The sequence below is a fragment of the Dipodomys merriami genome, unplaced genomic scaffold (genome assembly GCF_024711535.1).
Source record: "Dipodomys merriami isolate MVZ:Mamm:240054 unplaced genomic scaffold, mDipMer1.0.p SCAF_39, whole genome shotgun sequence".
Lineage (NCBI taxonomy): Eukaryota > Metazoa > Chordata > Mammalia > Rodentia > Heteromyidae > Dipodomys > Dipodomys merriami.
The window spans coordinates 2,876,826-2,897,437 of NW_027205492.1; the positions used below are offsets into that span (position 1 = coordinate 2,876,826).

The 20,612-nt window shown below is 43.2% G+C and overlaps 1 protein-coding gene across 14 annotated transcripts in view; it reads right to left on the minus strand.

Annotated features, from left to right (window-relative positions):
* The window catches only part of Ptprt (protein tyrosine phosphatase receptor type T), a 992,204-nt gene that overhangs the window by 655,878 nt on the left and 315,714 nt on the right, over nt 1–20,612 (minus strand). The window lies entirely within an intron of this gene.

Consider the following 20,612-nt stretch of genomic DNA (forward strand, 5'->3'; position numbering starts at 1 on the left):
GAGGGTAATGTGCAGGAACTATTTTATCAGGTAGACAGTCTGTGCATATATAGAGAAGACACATTACATCCAGAAGCTCTTCTAAAGAGCATGGCATTAAAACTCATGAAGTTCATTAATGGCATCCTCTGCAGGTGGAGTGAGAGGATCAATAACCTCGCACAAGCTGGGCCATTCTAATGTAGGTAGAAAGAACTTCCACAGTGCAGAAGGGGCCATTTTCCAACAGATTTTATATAGTCTTGTCATCACACCGAGAATACACCTAAAGAAAAGCATATAGAAATAGAGTATCTCCAAGTCAACAGCAAGCCTTGGGGATTGTGGGAAGCAACCGGAAGACATTCCAAAGAAATGGGAAATGAGCAGTGCTTGCTAAGAACTTACAATCATATTCATAGCCCCTGCCTTGCCTAGATTTTATTCCATTTAAGCTTCAGACAGAGCTAGAGGGCATTCATTTTACAGAGAGATTAATAGCTACTTAGGAGGCAGTGGTTTGAGGCCAGTCCAGGCAACAAAGCAAGTTTCTTCATCCTTCCCAGGTTCCAAATTCATTGCTATCAGCTTCCTGGCTCCTCTATGTAGAAGTAGTGAAGGTGTTTCTACCTTTGGACTTTGGCCTCCACCTTGAGACTCATTTTCGTCAACAGGATGTTAACAGACTGACTCTAACAGAGACTTAAAATGTGCTTGGCTAGCAAGATTAGCCCTCCTGCATTACCTTCCTTTTATGAGAAGAATGTACCTCAGGTAGCTGTGTCCCACTGGGCTTGGGATAAAGATAAACATACTTGAAAGGAGATGAGTTCAACCCACAGTGAGGAGTAAGGCACAGGTAACAGCATGGCCATGTAGTTCTATCCATACCAGACAATGGCACTCAGCATATAGAGAATAAATACATATTGTTGTTTGTCACTGGCTTCCTCTAGGATTGTTATATGGCCTGGCTGTGGTAAACTGTTATCTGAAGCTGCGAGCTGGGAGCTGGAAGCTAGCACATGCCTGTAAATCTAGCTGCCCAGGAAACTGAGATCTGAAAATCCCAGTTCCATGCCAGGCCAGGCATGAAACTCCATGAGACTTTTACCTCCTATCAACCTGCAAAAAAAAACCCCAAAAAAACAGATCTACAGCTGTGGCCCCAGAGTGCCAGCCTTGAGTGAAAAAGCTAAGGGACAGTGCCATAGGCCCTAAGTTCAAGCCCCAGTATTGGCACGCACACTCACATACAAGGCTGAGTCAGATTCAGGTAAGGACTTGAGTTAGGAAGCACCTGCCAGTTCAACATGCAGAGGGCTTTCTAGCACATGTAGCTGCTCAAAAATGGGATGGAGCACTAGTAGCTCACAGCTGTAATCATAGCTAAGCAGACGGCTGAGATTTGAGGACTGCTGTTCTAAACCAGTCTGGGAAGGAAAGTCTGTAAAACTCTTATCTCCAATTAACCTCTAGAAAACCAGAAGTGGCACTGTGGCTCAAGTGGTAGAGTGCTTGCCTTGAGCTGAAAAGCTGAGGGACAGTGCCGAGGCCCAGAGTTCAAGCCCCACAACCAGAAAAAAAAATGGGATGGACTCCCCAGAGACAAAGTGAATTTTCATCTTCCCAGGTGACTAAACCCAACCTGGACACAATGAGAAGACTTCTAAGTGAACATCACTGTCAACTAGGTGAGCTGAATTCTGGGACTTAAAAGTCTTACAATTCTGCTAAATAGATAAACAAATAAACTGCATCATAAAACTCAGCAAAGGAAACTCAAGCAATTCTGGGAGAAATATTTCCACCTAGAAAACTACCACTGCTTTGAAGTCTTTGTAGCCATGAAAATCTTCATTCTGAATGAAACCTTAAGACTACTTATTCCCAGCCATGATGGGCCACTTAAGTATTTGTAAAGCACCTTACTCTGCACCTAATACCAGAGGGACTAATAACTGCCAGCTAATTAGCTGGCCAATCCCAACTTTGTTGGGCCTCTAGAGGGTATCAAGCATTTATACCTTATGTCCATGTTCCAAAGGAATCTACAACTATGTATAGGGGAGAGGTTTTATCTCAAATCTCTATTCTTGCTCACAAAACTAGATTAAAGAAAGCATTACAGACTTGAGGACAGATTAGGCTTCCCACACCTCCCCTCTAAGCTAGCACACAGGGCACCTGAATAGCTAGACCCCACTCATGATCCTGTCCAGATGACCAGTACCTGAACTCTTCTACCTGGATGGCTACTCAGGACAGGTAGGTTGGCTTATATCAGAAAGGAGCTAATGGCAAGTAAGATGACATCAGGTGCTGGTGGCTCACACCTGAAATCCTAGCTGCTCAGGAGGCTGAGATCTGAGAATCCCAGTTGGAAGCCAGCCTAGGCACACAAATTTCCAATTATTTCCAATTAACCAACAAAGAGCTAGAACTGGAGCTGTGACTCAAGTGACAGAGTACCAGCCTTGAGTGGAAAAGCAAAGTGAGAGAGACAAGCACTGAGTTCAAGTTCCCCATCCGAGCACAGAGAGAGAGAGAGAGAGAGAGAGAGAGAGAGAGAGAGAGAGAGAGAGAGAGAGAGAGAGAGAGAGAGAGAACAAGGTGATAAGGACAGTTAAGCCTTCACTAAAGGACACTGGATGACCAGCACCTATCAATCAGAAAATTCACCTATCATAGGTGGAGCAAGTTTTTCTAAGAAGGCAGTGTCCTATGGGCTGGTGGTGATGGGGTAAGTATGGAGACGTTTCCTTGTCACAAATGCTACCTGAATACATAGCAAGGAAGAAACCACTGAAGGAGCATTGAGGCTCAGAGAGAAGACAACATCCAGGCCTGCTAGCCTCCATCCCAGACCTGCTAGAAGGTCTCCTTCTAGAAAACAGATGAGTGAGGATCCCCAGGCCCACAAAGAGAAGGTGACTACCCTGCCACCAAGGAATAGAACCACCCAAACCTCACAGGAGGAGAGGCAACCTAAGAAGCAAAGTGGGCCTGGTTCTCTTCCTGCTGTCTCACATGAGGCTCCTCATGCACGTCCATGCCTTCGCCCTGCCACATTGAGTCAACAGGGCAAGAACACTGCTCTGTGTAGCACTGCCAGACCACCCTACACACAACAGCCTCCTCCAGCCTTCATCTTCTTGTCTCCAAAGGATCTCTTTGGGCCAGCAGCCGGAGCACCACCTAAACTTCCACAAGAAATGAGAATCTCAGCCCCACTCAAGGCTGTTGAGTCTGAGCCTATGTTTTATCAAGATCCCTAGGCAATCTGTACACACATTAAACTGAGGATCTATTCTCTTTCCCATGTACAACTGAATAGTCAGGATTTCAAAAGCCTAAGGGAACAGACAGAGCCACCGGAGAGGAATGGCTATGACTATACTGTGGGCCATCATCCACTTATTAGCAATGCACCTTTTGAGTTTTTAGAAGGAATAAACTATACTGAGGTCATGGGGCTATTCAAATTTTGAAGTTTTCCATGTGCTCAGCTAGCACTATTATTATTATTATTATTATTATTATTATTATTATTATTATTTTGCACCTTAGTAGGGTTTGTAATTCCTACAAAGCCCTGTATTCAAGGGGATAGGATGTAAAACGAGGAACGCTAGTAAGCAAATCTTTCAGATGCTCTAATAGGGAAATCATTAAGATAGCAACCCTGCATGGCAACTTGAAAGGGCATTTGGAATGGAGAGAAGAGTATGTGCAATGGCCTCAGGGCAGGACATGTTGTGGCCAGCAATGCAGGGATAGTGCCTAAGTGTGATAGGCCCTTTATAGCCCCCCTGACACCCTCCCTCACCTACTCAGGGTCTTCCAACAAAGCAGAAAGCCCTATCTTGGAGCACAGTCCAGGCCCGCTATGTCTGGGATTGTTCAGGAGTGAAAGTCCTGGTTCTGTGTGACTCAGTGGGACCCCCTTTGATCAACAGGTTGGCAAAATTAATACCATCTGCGGAGCTGCCAGTTCCCTGTAGATCAAAAATGAGCCAGTCATTACTCCAAGATCAGTCAAAACCCAAGAAAGAGGGAGGCTGTAAATGCATTATTTTCCCCTTCAACCCTTAAAGAAGATAAAAGCAAATCCACTAACGTGATAAGGAACATAAAACAGCATTCGTTTCCTCATGGTTATTATACGTAACACTGAAAATTGTGGAATTACACAAGGAAGTGCTCTCTGGCTGGCCATAAATTTTGCCTTTCCCCCTTACCCCCGTCCCCCGCTCCATGCATGAAAATGCCTCAATAAGCACTCCCCATTACCGATGGGTCTGCAACAGAGATCCCCTCGTTGGAGGCAAACTGCTTCTGTGTGGCAGATGGCGACTCTTGTGTTTACACATGAGCACCTCAGGATTGCATTTCCTCACGTCGGCCATAAAAAGAAAGTCCTAATTGAGTTTTTAATGGCTTTGCACATTGTTCATTAAGATTACATGAGTGTGCTCGGGCGACTGGCAGCTGAGGGCCTGGAGCTCAGGGAGCACAGAGTGGTCCCTGCTGACAGGTGGCCCTGCCAGCCTCTGATGCCAGCACCTATGTGGAGGGAAGGGATGGAGGCTGGAGGCCTGAGTACTACCCAGAGCCAAACAGCTGTGGTAGGCATGGCACAAGTCCTAGGTCATCAGTCAGGTAAGCTGGGATTGGTTGCCCTTCTGTGGTTTCTAAACTGCATGACTTTAAGCGAGTCAGTAAAAAAATCCCTGGGCTCACAAGTTCTCATCTACGTGACGTGATACTGAAACCCACGTCTGAAAGTGTTCCATTCATTTCTGCGATTTTTAAGTGAAAACCTGAGCTCTACACAATAAACATTCGTTTTATAATAACTGGAATGTTTACCGAGCACTCACTACATGCCAGACATCAATCAAAGCATCAGTTGGAGGTAGTGCCATGCTAGCTCTGTTTTTTGTTTGTTTTTCTTTCTTTCTTTTTGTGTTGGTATTGAAGTATGAACTCAGGGCCTAGATGCTGTCTCTTAGCTTTTTAGCTAAGAGTATTCTACCTCTTGGGCCTCAGCTCTACTTCCAGAATTTTGGTGGTTCATTAGAGATAAAGGTCTCATGGACTTTCCTATCCAGATTGGCTTCAAACCAAGATCCCCAATTCTCAGCCTCCTGAGTAGTTAGGATTATAAGGCATTAATCACTGACATCCAGCTCTGTTTCTAAGCAAGAAATCCAGAGTCACTGAAAAGTGATATCATTTGCCCAAAGCCACAGAACCAGAAAGTAGTAAATACTCAAACCACTGACAGGATCCTTGCTTAGTGAGCAAAGGCTTCAGGATCTTGAAATTTACTATCTTCAGGCCAGTACCTAATATCAAGGTTTTCCTACGAAACTGAAATGAAAGTTAAATATAATTCTAAATCATTTCCTTACAGATACTAACCACATTTTAAGAGCTCAGTAGATATGCCTGGAAAATGGGTCCCCTATTGGACCATGCCAAAGCAGAGCAGTTCCACCTCATGGAAAGTTCCACTGGATGGCACTGGTCTAGAAATTGTAGATTGTTCACCAGAACATAACAAATGACATACCCACTCATTTTAAAAATTACAGTGAGGGTACATGCATCTGTCCTAAAGTTGCACAACACAATGAAGATGGAGACTCCTGTATCATTTTCTACTATATACAACTCTGCCATCCTTTTCTGAACTGAATGGCAATGGGAGTGATCCTCCTGATTGTTGTGGAAGAGGGAAAAGCGGTATGATATCCCCAGAAAACCTAGAGTTTCTAGGCATTCTAAATGCCACAAGCCTTTGAGGGATGCACATATGAATACGAAGAGCACTGTGATGGTTTGGGCCTTCACTATCCCCTGCAAAGTTTGTATCTTGGAAGCCTAATCCCTAATACAGTACTGTCTAGAGGTGAGGTCTGTGGGAAAGGTAACTGGATTAACAAGGGTCTGGCTTTGCCAGTGGACTGACCCATTGGTGGATTCATCATCTGATGAGCTATCAAGAGGTGGTAGAAATGAGGTGCAGAGCCTCACTGGAACAAGCAGGTCACTGTAGGTATTTTCTTGAAAAGTATATTTCATCCCTGATGCCCTTTTCCCTTCTTTCCCTTCCCTGCTCCTTCTCTGCTTCCCATCTCTCCTCTCCTCTCCTTTCCTCTTCTCTCTTTTTCTCTCCCCTCTCCTCTCCCCACCTTTTCCTTTCTCATCTCCCTCCCTTCTCTCTTCCCTTCTTCCCTTCCCTCCTTTCCCCTCCCCTCCCCACTTCTCTCTCCTCTCCTCTTCCTTCCTCTCCCCTCCCTTTCCCACTTCTCTCTCCTCTCCTCTTCCTTCCTCTCCCCTCCCCTCCTCCTCTCTCTCTCCCTCCCCCTCTCTCTCTGCTTCCTGGATACCATGAGGTGAGTAGCTACCCCCCCCACTTGCTCCCCACCATGTTGTTCTCTCTCGCCTCAGGTCTAAAAGCCATGGATCCAAGTGACAATAGGAAACGTAGGAAGCCATGAGTCAACATATGTTATTCCTCTTATAATTTGATTTTTCCAAGTTGTCTTTTCACAGAGATGGAAAGTAGGCTAACCAGGCACTCACCAACTCCACTCTGAGATGCGGTTCAATAACTATTGTCAAGGCCTTCACTCTGATGAGCAAGGATCATGTGGGATGCTTGTAATAAAGGGCCTGGCAGAGACATTATAAAGCAATATTCTGGCTTTAAGGACAAAGGAAGGGGCCAGAAGCCAAATACTGCAATGGGCCTATAGACAGTAGAAAAGGCAAGAAACTGATTATCACCTGGAGCTTTCAGGAGAGAAAACAGTTCTGATGACATCTCGAGTGTAGATCAATGTGACCCATTTCACTCTTTGACCTCCAGAAATGTAAATTTTTAAAGGCTATTATTTATAGATATGAAATTTGTAGTCATTTGTTACAGTGGTGATTAGAAACTCCAAACATCCTATGAGGATGGATGTCCACTCTGGTGATGCCCTTCCTAATGTCTATGCTACCCAGCTCCAGCCTTAGTCCTGTGCCAAGCTCCTGAAATGCCACTTATTCTGTATGACTGTCAGTAATGTCCCAGGGGCAAGTTATTTCTGCTTTGCTGTCCCTGAACCCAGAGTGCATGCTGCCACTGTAATTTAAAGGTACATAATGATAAAAAGAAAAACAAACAAACAACTATGTTGTCTAGTCACAGAGAAAGTGAGAGGGGGAGAGAGAGAGAGAGAGAGAGAGAGAGAGAGAGAGAGAGAGAGAGAGAGAGAGAGAGAGAGAGAGAGAGAGAGAGAGAGAACGAACATTAGGCTAGGGACACACAGAACATCATCGAGAGGTACAATCATTGTCAAATGAGAAAATGTAAGTACACGACGTTCTCTTGGTACACCCAGGATTACCAAGCGAAACATCATTAATCAGATCACAAATGTAACAATAAACCAATAGCCACAGTAACAAACACATCATTCAGCATTACCCACATTATCTGTGAAAACAATCTAATTATCATGTGTCAAAAAAAGAAAAGAAATTTGCTTCTTTTTTAATACAGCAGAAAATGGGGGGAGGGTGTTAATTACAGCTTAATGGATATATAATATCTATTAAAAACATGGAAAATACATCCTGAAATTTCAAAGGCGCTGAGCACTGTGAACATTTTGTCAGTTACTGTGTGTGAAGGAGTAATGAGTATTTCTGTAATCATTCATTCAGACCAATAAGTTGGGGTTTAAACATTTCATATGCAAATGTGTAAAGGCAATTTTCCAAGAAACAGTTATCTGATAATCCGTGTAGGTGTGGATAACGTGGTTTAAAAATGGAGTGAACCCAGGTGATTGGATTTGAATGCAAAGTGGAGGGGGCTCCCTGGTGCCCACACTGAGTGCTCTGACTCAAGCAGAGCCAGGCTTGGGATCTGTGAGCCCTTGAACCTTTCCCTCAAAATGAAATCCTTGGGATCTTTGTGTGCCTTCTTCTTCCTGAGACAGAGATGAAGGCAGAGATACAGAGAGAGAAAAAAGGAGGAAAAGAAAGGAAAGGGAAGCAATAAGACAAGAAGAAAACAGGAGTGATGGGAAAGAAGATGAAAGGAGGTAGGCAGGTAGGGAAGGAAGGAAAAGGAAGAGAAGTAAGGAGGGAAGGGAGGGAAGGGAGGGAAGAGGAGGGGAGGGGAGAGAAAGGGAGGAGAGTGGAGGGGAGAAGAAAGGAGAGAAAGGGAGAGGAAAGGAGGGGAGAAGAGAGGAAAGGAGGGGAGAGGAGAGGAGGAGAGAGGGGTAGTGAGAGGAGAAGAGGGGAGGGAATAGGAGGGAGAGGAGGGGAGAAGAGAGGAAGGTACAGAAGGGGAGAGGAGGGGAAGGGAGAGGAGAGAAGAAGAAGGGAGAGGAGAGGAGGGAAGGGTAAAGAAGGGGAGGGGAAAGATAGTAGAAAGGGATGGGGAGAGAAGAGGAAAGAAGGGATAGCAGGATGGGAAAAAAGAAGGGGAAAGAAAGGAAGGAATCAGGCAGGGAAATGAATTGCAGAGGAGGGAAAGGACACAGATCCAGGAGAAATGAGTGAAGATTGCAGACAGCAGGAGGACAGAGAAAAATAAAATGTATATACATATATATGTGTGTGTGTGTGTGTGTGTGTATATATATATATATATATATATATATATATATATATATATATATATATATATATATATACAAACTCACCCTTCTCCCTGAATTCACAAGCTAAAACAAAAGCAAAGTTCAAACTTTTCACCCAGCACTTTCTTTCCAGCCCCTTCAGTGATCTCATGGTAAAACAGACTCAAAAACAAGGGAGCAGGGATTACAAGGACCTGCCCTCTCCCACTTAATGTTTTCACTACTGGCCTCCCCATCAATCTCAGAGCAATGTCTCAAGCCCAATATAGTCGCATAGAACCGCTGTAAGCAAGAATTCCCTTTCTTCCTGCACCTGTAAGACAGGTATGAGTGGGTCAAATTGGTAAGTTTGCATATGAAACATTTAAACTTCAATTTATTGGTTGGAGTAGAGTTCCTTCCAGCTGTAAAAGCCCATGGTCCCAAGACTTCACATACACCAGTGGCAATAGCCACTGGTGAGTTATAAGACAGAATGGGCTAGGATGTTCCCTTCCCTTTTTTTATCAAGAAGGAGAGGGGAAGAAAGACCTTTCTTTGTGAGGTCTTAGGCATAAAGGAATACAGTATTTCTTGTGCTGCATCAGGAATTTTTGTCACACTTTGCTCTTACTAGCAACAACAGCAAACACACACAAGCACACTTTACTTATATTCATTCACTTAATCTAATATCAACGCTATGAGGCAGTCCCTGTTATTATGAGATAAGAAGGAAGAGAGACTTAAGCAACTTTCTGGAAACCGTAAGAGTTATCAGCAGAGCCAGAATTCAAACCCAGGAAACCCAGGAAATTCTAATCCTCATTCAGAGGTGGACATACTGTATTTGGTAGCAAGGAGTGATCATAAATTCCTCAGTGTTACTAAACTTGACCTAGGGAGCTGGTGTAAGTAGGAAGAGGGGCAATGAGTGGGAGAAAAGGAGAAAAGTTCAATCAGTTTGCAAACTGTCATGCTATGAAAAGTAATGAAAACAACCAGGCAACTGAGACATTGTCAGACCTTCAATTGATCTTGACCTTCATTGGGCTGAGTCCTTTGCTTCTACAGCTTGAAATTGACATGAAATATATATATATATATATATGAAATATATATGCATATATATATATATACTTCCAACTCTTCACACATCTGTTGGCATGATAATATTTTGATTACTTACATTTATGCTCCAATTACACTCACAGAATGTTCAACTGTGTCTTATATATAGCATGCTGGCCATGCTCTGTAGAAAATACTGGATTATTACCTTATATATTTGCAATGGGACAAGACACAAATGGAAAAGGAGAGGAGAAAAGAAAGAGACAGAAAAAACAGCAATGTGAAGAGATGACTAAGCCTGTTAAAATAGTGCTGCCTTCCCTTCAAACTACTAAATTGGGTCGTTGCTATTATTTCCCAAGCTCTCAAATGTCAGGGCTGGGAGAGATGTACAGGGTTTCTATCTACCTTTTCAGACACCTGATACTTTTATGTCCCCACAAACTACTGAGCCTGGGAGCAACCAGTCATGCATCAGTGAGTGTTAAGGCCAACAGTGGGGTATGCTTACATTTTTTATGTGTTTTTATTTATTTTTTCTCTCTGGGAACAACGTCCATCTATTTCCCAAAAAGATCCACAATCCTGTTCAAGCTTTTACCCTGATAGTAGGAGGGACCTTTTACCATGACCGCTAGCTAGATACCCCCAGTAATTTTTTTCTTTGCAGGAGACCATATTACGGGGTATCATATTGCCTAATGCCAGCATCAATGAGCTCTCGTGCCCTTGAAGATCTGCCTAAAATTCTTACCCCATTTCCACAGCACCCTTGGTCCAGCTCTAAGCTCCTGGTACTTACTTTCCCAGCTTGCTTCTCTCAGCCACATGATCCCAAAGTCTGCCACTACCTCCGTGCCTCAGTTTCCCTTGTGGGGCTTTATACATGCTGCAAACCCCTCTGCCACTCTCCTCGTGAAATTCATTAGAAACTATTATTTTATATTGGTTCTAACTTAAGAAATTTTTAGCATACCTACCACCCTACTACATGTCTGACATACCCAGAGAACAGCAATCAGCACAGGAAATCTGCTTGCCCTTGTGGAAATCACAATAAAGGTCAAAACAATCACAAGAATGTGGAAGTTTTATAATAACAATTCTTGTGAGCCAAGAAGTGTATAACCTAGATTTTTGTTTGCAAAAGGATTTTTTTTTCAAAAAAAGTGAGAAAGGAAACAACTTACTATAGCTAGTAAACTGTAAGCTAGTGTCTTAGGGTGATATAGTTGTCAGAGGGGTGAATGGGAAATAGAAGTTTCATGCAGATAAAATAAAATTCCCTTTACTTCAAAGCCAAGAAGTAAGACAGCCTATGCCTGTCCTTTGGAGGGACACAAGGAATTGTAGGACAAGTATCTTCTAGTTATCTCATTTCATACCCATCAGCTTACAGACAAGCTACTTGATTTTCAGAGGGGGCAGTGAGTTGTCCCTAACTGTTGGCAGTGTCAATATTCAAACTTGGGTGTGTCTGGCTCAAAGGTTAGTGTCTTTTCCCTCTAAGACAGTGGTTCCAACATTATAGAATGAACTAGAATGAGCTGGAAATTTTATTAAAGTTCGCTAAGCTCTTCTTCTGAAAGATGTGGGGTGGAATTTTTTTTAAGTACAATATGAATATGTTTCTAAGTAAAGCTAATGTAGTTGATCCTTGGCCTCACTTTGAGAACCATGAGAGTAGCCAGTCTCTAATGCCTGGTCTTCATAAATCAGTACATTTGAGCAGATCATCCATCTATACTGCTCTCCTCCTCTCCTTCTGGGGCTATCATGATGCTCAACAGCTTAAGGAGACTCCCTTTTACCCTGTGCCATGCCCTAACCACCAATTCCAGGGGCAGGCAGTCTCTGGAAACAGGTCATCAAATATGAGATCTCTCTCTCTCTCTCTCTCTCTCTCTCTCTCTCTCTCTCTCTCTCTCTCTCTCTCTCTCTCTCTCTCTCTCTCTCTCTCTCTCCCCTCTCTCTCTCTCTCTCCCCTCTCTCTCTCTCTCTCTCCCTCCTCTCTTCCCCCCCTTCACTCTCTACCTCTCCCTCCATCTCTCTGCTGCCCAACCCCAAGCAAGTTCTTTTCTCTGGTCTGAGCAGTCTCTCCTCCATCATTGCTAATTACCAAGAATACCATTAGACACTTATTGACTCCCCCAAATGTACTTGGGTCTGCATAGAAAATAGCACAATAATTATTCCTCCTCTTTTACCATCCTCTAAGGAGCTACGAGACTTTGACAGCTGTTATCCAATTAATCCTGACAGCTTATTTTTTTTTTTATAATCTAAAGGTATTTTTTCCATGTAAGACAGGAAAAGCTATTTCCGGTTTTGAGTTAAGCATGAGAGCAAAGAGGGGCCAAATAACTTGTCCGCTATAACTAAAGGTCATTTCTTATCTTTTATCTCCTGCAGTGTCTGGGGGAAAATGCAGGCCAAGGGCAAGGACTTTTAATTCAGGTTGTAAGATCAAATCCTATCTCTGTCAGCTGCCAGTTGGGTGGCTTTGGGCACATTAAACTTCAGTTTCTTTATCTGCAAATTGGAGGTGATAAAGCTAATAGTAGTAGCTATCTCCAGTTTCAATGGAGATCGAATGTGTTTTTCGATCACATGTACTTTGAATGTTGCTCATTATAGAGGAAGACCTGTGTAAGAGGTAACTACCATGGTTATGGTTATGGGAGGCAGAAGCAGCATCTCTGAACCCTTGAGTAGATTCCTGACTAAGAGAGTAAGCTAGCTGATCTGAGAGACCAGCAGGATAAAGCTAGCCTCAGTCACCTTGCCTGCAAAGGCCAGGACTGTGAGGCACAAAGAATCCAAAAGAACAAGTCCCAACAGCATCTCCTTTCCTCACGAAAGCATTTTTCTACTAGTGGTTTCCATGTGGTTCCTGAGCAGTGGCATCTACACCACCTGCAACCCATTATAAATGCAAATCCTCAGGGCCCAGTCTAGACCAAGTGAGAGACTCCAGGACCCACAATGCATTTAGCAAGTCCTCCAGAGGATGCTGATGACAAGGCTGAGTTAGACAAGCATACATCTGCAAACAGGTTTCCCTCAGCTTAGTCAAGCTAGCTCCTGTCCTACTTTTCCCATAAACGGACATGAACCAAGGCCTGTGTTCTTAGTGTGGCCCTAATGTGGTGTCTTTTGGTAATAGCCTTTCCATATGTTCTTCCTGCAGGAGCCAGATCATCCACCCCTGAGGCTCGGCTGGGATGTGCATTCACTGATGAGGTTGTGCCACAGTGCCAAGAGTGTCAGAAGACAGCAGAAGGTGGGACCTGGGGCGAAAGGAAAACTCACAAGTAGGCAGGAAAAGTCTCCTGGTCTTCTTTGAGTCCTAGAAACCACCCACATACCTCTCCATGGCTGTTGATTGGGGCTCTGGTAACCAATTCCCTGAAACCACCCATGTACCTCTCCATGGCTGTTGATTGGGGCTCTGGTAACCAATTCCCTGAAACCACCCACGTACCTCTCCATGGCTGTTGATTGATTGGGGTTCTGGTAACCAATTCCCTGGACCCTGGATGTGCTTCAGAGCCTCCTGAATGTGTCTCTCTTGCTATGGACTCTTCCACCCTCCATCTGCTAGACCCTCTTACTGAAGAACGGCTTCCTGTTTTGGTTTCACCATCTCTTGTAGACCAACTAGGGGCCCTTCTTTGTCTGTCCCCGCTTTCCTACCAAAACCTCACAGACTTTCCTGTTGTCCATAGGGTAAGGCACCAGTTGCTAGTCCAGCTACCTGTCCCCTTGCTGCTCTTCCCCACTTGCAGATCAGCAGACTCCACACTCCAGACCTCTAAAGAGAACGATGCTGTCAGCTCTTTATCCCAGCATCATGGCGGGGCCTGGACAGAGATGGGCGCCAGTGCAGGGCAGGATGAACGGATGACACAGTGGTACTGCGTACCACTGGGTGACCACAGAGCTCTGGATCCGTTTTCTAGGATTCCAGAATGAGGTCAGCAGTAGATGTTGCTCTCTCAGTCCCCGAGGCAGCAAGTCTGAAACTAACCTCTGTCACTGGGTTTGATTCTTTGAGTATTGAGGAAGAGCTATTTGATGCCCCACACTGTATTTCCCTAACTTCTGCAGATCCTAGTGGCCTTGTGTGGTGTTCCCTGGCTTGTGCACAGATTGTTCGTATCCCTACCTTCACATTCACATGCTGCATAAACTTTCAAACTTCCCCTGTTGTAGAAGGAAACCAGTGATTTTAGATTAGGGGTCACTCTACTTCAGTGCGGTCTCTTCAAGCAAATCACATCTGCAATGTTTGTTTAACATCTAGATATACTGAAAGATACAACTTCAGCAGATGAACTTTGGAGAGACAAAACCCAGCCCATCACAAGCTACTGTGCTCATTTCCCAAAAGAGACAGACATGGAGGTTCTTAGATGGACTTCTGTAAAGATAACTGACCAGATTCAGAGGGCGCATGGTAGAGTACTGTTTTCAATTAAGAGCCATATGTAGCTGGGTGTGGGGGCTCATAACTGTAACCCCAGCCCTCAGGAAGTTAAGACAGGAAGATCAAGAGGTCTAAGATAGCCTAGGATACAGGGGGAGACCCTGTGTCAAAAATTAATTGATTAATTAATTAACCAAGCCGGGCACCAGTGGCACATGCCTGTAATGCCAGCTACTCAGGAGGCTGAGATCTGAGGATGGTGGTTTGAAGCCGGCCCAAGCAGAAATGTCCATGAGACTCTTGTCTATGATAAACTACTCAGAAAAATCAGGACATGGCATTGTGACTCATGTGGCAGAGCACTAGTCTTGAGTAAAAGAAGCTCAGGGACTATGCCCAGGTCCTGAGTTCAAGTCCCAGGACTAGCAAAATAATAATAATAATAATTAATATTTTTAAAACTGCTACATAGGGGGAACCAAAAAGTCAGAAAGGAAGAGTGAGAACTCATGATAGAAAGACTGCTGAACATACACGCTGAAGTATGTCAGCATTGTCTCCTGTCAGAGGTTAGTGCTTTCTATAGATCTGAGGCATTTAATTGGGTTTCTGACTGCAGTTAGTAAACTTGTCCTGAACAAGAGATTTAATGAGGGATAGCAGCTGATTGAGGCCTTGTTTCTACAGAACATACACCCAGATGTCACTGGGGAAGGGGCAAACACCCTTCCACAGGGCTCCCTGCTTACTAAGGTCGCCAGTTTGTTCTACAACAAACACAGATTGAGCGTCTGGCTGAAGCACCAGGCACTGTTGTAGACTCTGGGAATATAGCAGTGAACAAAACAGTCAAGACACTTAATCAGAGACAGTTGGCTGAGATGAAAATTCTCCTTGAGAGCTTTGGAACTAGTTGAATGGGATTCCCGTAGACGGCCCCCAGGGAGGCTCTCTAGCTTTTTTATCCCATGATTTTCCCATTTTCGGTTCTTGATTTTTAGCTCATCTTTCAATGCTCTGAAGTACCTTTGCAATGATTATTTCCCAAGGCAGCATCTATTGAATGGTGTATTTTCTGAGCCCGTGCCTTGCTGATAGTGTATCCCTTTTATAGGACAGATCATATGGCTCTGACTAAATTTCTCTCCAGTCTCAACCTATTGCCTTATAAATAACCATGGACCATTGTATTTCCTACTTCATTAACAGAACAGTAGAACAGGCCCTTGTCTGCTAGAACCTCTCCTCAGCTGGGCATTTGGGAAGCAGGTAGGCAGGCAGGTCACACATCTTAATTTCTAATATACAGAAGACTCTCTTATACATTTGTACTTGGGAGCCATCATGACAATTGACATGCAGGCTTTAGAATCAAACTCCAAATCCCAGCTCTGCCATTCTCTAAAATACATGCTACTGAACATGCCACTTCGCAGCTCTGTCTCGGTTTTCCAATCTGTACACTGGAGATAATAAACAAATAAAGACCAGCCTCTTAGGATCATCCTGAGGATTCACTGAGCTGACATGTATAATAGCTCAGATGAGAGGCTGGCAAACTTTTCCCATAAAGGGCCAGGAAGTCATTATTTTGCCCCTTGCTAAACATAAAGTCCTTGACATTCTTTCTACTCTTGGAAGGTGATAGCCACTGTGCACCGTAGACAAGTGAACAGAGGAGCTGGATTTTATAAAGTTTTACCAAGCAATCAGCAGAGGCAAACTACAAGCCATAGCTCCACATACCAAGCTCTCAACCAATTTCAGTTTCTATCACTATCACGATTATTATTATTAACTGTGATTTGTTTCAGAAGAACAGTGACAGGATCTTCCCCTACACTTCCTGTCAGGTTCTCTGACACCAGGAACAGATGGTGAGCATGAACCATGAACCCCTCTCCCTCAGGCCCCATCCCACCAGCCCACCTCTGGCACCCACTTGTGAAAACTACACCTTCCAAGATGCAGTATGCTGCCACAACATCTCTGCTAATTTTTGCCTTGAATTTGTGAGCTTCAGCCTCCAGCCAAGATGTAAAAGGAAAGGGTGGGAGGCAAAGTCTGAGTGCTTGAGAAAGTCTTGTTTGTGTAGGGATTCCTGTCCCACTTTCGGTTAGTCCAGAGCTCAGGCTTCTACTAGAAGGGCACTGTAGTATTCAGAACTCTGGCTGGTGGTCCAGTGTAAATGGCTGATGTAATGGGGTTATCTGTGCACTTTGAATGAGTCAGAGTGAGCAACAGTTCTCCAAATTCTACTTGCCTCTTTCACGGTGGCTTTTGCCCTTGTTATTGCCTGCACGGGAATTGTTTATGGGAAATGGGAAAAGCCTGGGATTCCCAAAGACTTTTATGGGTTCATTTCTTCTACAAACTCTAAGCATAAGGGTTTCTGGGCCCTGTTCTCACAATGGTCTCCTTCTAAAAGCATGTAGTCAGTCCTTTATCTATTCCTCAAATTTTCTGATGTTTCTTTCACCACCTATAACAAAACTATGATCTTTTCTACTCTTATCTTAACAAAAATTCATATGTTAGCACCCAGAGCCCAAAGTATAGACAACAGATACACACTAAACTTGTGATAAAATACTTGCTTCCTTGAGCTTCAAACTTTCCTGTGTCCTTATGTACCTGTCTGTCTGCTAGCCTGCCTTCCTTCCTTCCTTCCTTCCTTCCTTCCTTCCTTCCTTCCTTCCTTCCTTCCTTCCTTCCTTCCTTCCTTCCTTCTCTTCCCTTCCTTTCTTTCTCCCTCCCTTTATCCCTCTCTCCCTTCCTTCCTTTCTCTCTCCCTCCCTCCCTTCCTCTTCTTCTCCCTCCTTTCCTCCCTTTCTGCATGTGTCCATCAAATATTCATGAGCAACATTACTCACATGGTAACATAGATACAGAGATATAAACATGGATCGAATATTCTCTTTCTCTGAGGACTTCTTGATTTAAATGGGTGACGGGGACCTCATGATATACCGGCCAGGTTCCTCTTGAAGGTCTTGGTGCCCCAACTGCTGGAGGATGTCAACACAGCCTTTAGCTATTAGTGGTACAGTATTACCTCACCCTAGGCCTGCCATTCTTTAGGTATTGCCCATCCAATGAAGGATGGAGACAGAATTATGAGGCCTCTTCCATCCTTGCCCTTGTAAATTGATAGGACTTTTTAGCCTTAGACCTTCCCTTGATGATGGCCAAGTCTATACTGCAGCTCTATTTCTCCTCCATCTGCTCTTTGGCTCTCCTTGCCACCAACATGTAGTCTCTGGACTACTTCTTTAAGAAAACATTTTAATAATCACCTCCACCTCTACTTCTGCTTCCCAGAGAACTAAACAGCAACAGTGGATTTAATGACAAGATGAGTAATTCCATCTGTGAAGATGTGTGAGAGCTGGGTGCCAGAGGCTCACACCTGTATTCCTAGCTACTCAGGAGGCTGAGATTTGAGGATCTGGGTTCAAAAACAGCCTGGACAGAAAAAGTCTGTGAGATGCTTATCTCTAATTAACTACAAAAAGCCGAAAGTGGAGCTATGGATCAAGTGGTAGAGCACTAGCTTGGAGCAAAAAGAGTAGGACAGTGTTCCAGGCCCTGAGTTCAAGTCCCTGTACTGGTACATGTACACGTACACGTACACACACATACACACACACACACACACACACACACACACACACACACACACACATGCACGCATGCATGCACACAACATATGTAGAAAAATCCCAAGTAAAGAAAGGGAATACCATTCTAGTTAGACGGAACAGAGTGAGAAAGGCCTAGAAGATGATTGCACAGCTAGATTTTAGAATCATTTACTGTCCTAGTTTGACTTGTATATGAAAACATGAAGGCCAAGCCAATTCTTTCGTGGTCAGGCAGATTAGCTGACTATTCATGAGGAGCCAGTGAATATTTTTTCTTTTTGAAAACTGAGATGTGACTAAATGAATTATTTCACAAAGATCAACAAGAGTGCCACGTTTCTATTGGGAAAAAATGATAACCCTTCTGTATAATTCAAGTAGGTAGAATTCTCCTAGAATGACACAGACCTTCAATGCAGCCATAGGATGGCTGGGAAGATGACAGGAAGTTCCGCCTCATGAAATCTCCACACACAAGGATAAGCTAGCCAGAGACCTATGTGCATTGATGGATTACAGACATAAGCCCTTGAATGTTTTCTGGCTCTTCTGCCCTCCAGATCTTTCATTGGTGGCACACAATCGGGACTCTCAGGCTAAGGAATCTGGGAAATGTAGTTTTTAAGGATATTTTCTAACTCGGAGAAGATTAATGTGTGATAAAGCCAGACCTAAGGATCAGAGTAACTCAAGACAGGTTACTTTAGTAGGAAAATCATCTAAGGCCTGAAGCAAAATCCTGGAGAGTTGATTTTGGTGTTATCTTCCCTTCTCAATTTTCTCTCCCCTCCAAGGACCAGGACCTGCTCTGAGGCTGGGTGGTGAACAGGAGCAGGAATATGAAAGCCAAGTGACAAGTTACCTAAAGAGCAAGAAAAAGACAGAGCCCTACTTCTTGCACCAAACCAAGATGGCCAGTTCTTCCTCAGTGGCATTTAGGAACAAAGGACCAGGAGTAGAGAAGAGAGGAAAAAAAATCTATTGTTAGAAACCCTAGTTTCTAGTCCTTCCTCACCATTTTCTAGCTGGGTGTAGGACTTTCCTGGGGCTGCCATTTGCAAGTTACCATAAGCATGGTGATTTGAGACATCAGAAATGCATCACTGTGTAATTCTGGGAGCCTGAGCCCGGGCTTCAGGGCCATGTTCCTCTGGAAGATACCAAGGGAGAATTCTGTCCAGCCTCTGGCATGCTCTGAAATCTGAGCATCTGTATCACTGTCATCTCTCCCTGCATTTCCTTGTGACCTTCAGTCCCATGTCTCTAGGTATTTCAAACCTCCCTCTGCCTTTCTCTTATAAAGAAGTTTGGGCTCACTCTAAATTTAAGATTGATTTCATCTTGAGATCCTGAACTAATATACATCTGCAAAGATTTTTTTCTTTATCAAGATCCAGGGGTTAGGATTTGATGGTATCTATGGGAGTCATGACTTAAACCATTGCAAGGGTACCAAGCAACCGTGTGCATGTCTCTTACCCTCACAGTAAGACTCAAATTCTATACTAGTAAAATAACAGAGGGGTGGAAGGAAGAGATTTCCCAAGGATGTCAAGAGGATAGTGCAAGACAAAAACAAGATAAAGCCCTGGCACCATGGTAGGCACTGGGGAAACCTGAATTAAATACTCACTTCGATCTGAATCAGAAGCCCACCTAAGATGATAGAAGTCTCTGGAATCAGGGCTTGGAGACTGGCTTGGTTCTGTCACAGCCTATGTCTTTGGGAATTGAGTTCACTACTACCCCACCATGGTAGCAATGGTACATTTACATGGTAGCATTCAAAGAGAAAGCTAGATCCATCAGGATGGCTTTCCTCACTGGGTCTTCATTGCTCTTTCCCACCCACCCATCTTCCAATTCCTGTCTTGCCAGCCTCTGTGTTTGAGTCCCAGTCAGAAGGCTCTGACTGCATGGCTTAGGATAAAACCCCTTTGCACTTCATTTTTTTCTTTTACTCTTTTTTACATGCTAATAAATTTAAAGTGTCAGAAAATAGAAAAGCTACAAAGAATAAAAATAAGAAACACCCGTAGTTCTACCATCTAGGATTAACCACTGTGAACATCTTGACATATTTGCTTTGCCTTTTTATTTTTAAAGCTAGATCACTTTATTGTTATTGTGAAAATGATACATATTCATTTGAAGAATTCAAAAAATGCAAAGAAGTACAAAGATACAAGTTTTATATGTATAAAAAAAACCAACCCTAGTCTCACCACCCAGAAATAGTTACCATTAACATATGGTAAAAATCATTTAAAATATCTTATGATATATAGAGACACATACAGAATTGATGGATGGATGGATGGATGGCTATATATACAAATAAAGAGAAATAAATACTATCAAATATGGGGTAAAATATTATATACTACTTTAACTTTGTTCCTTTTAATGCTATTTAACAAAAGATAAAGGACGTTAAAGTTGAAAATGTTTCTTCACCAAGACAAATTTACCAAAAGTTCCTTTTATGGTTAAGAAGCTGGATTGTGAAGAAAGCATTTGGAGTAATTCTGTTGGTTTTTTAAAACTACTTATTTTCATTTTAGACACTTTTAAAGAAATAGTTACCATTAACATATGGCAAAAATCACTTAAAATATCTGATGATATATAGAGACACAGAAAGAATGGATGAAGATGGATGGATGGATGGATGGCTATATATACAAATAAACAGAAATATATATTATCAAATATGGGGTAAAATATTATATACTACTTTAACTTTGTATATTTATTTTTACTGCTATTTAACAAAAGATAAAGGAAGTCAAAGTTGAAGAGAATCCAAACCTTCAAATGTTTCTTCACCAAGAGAAATTTACCAAAAGATCCTTT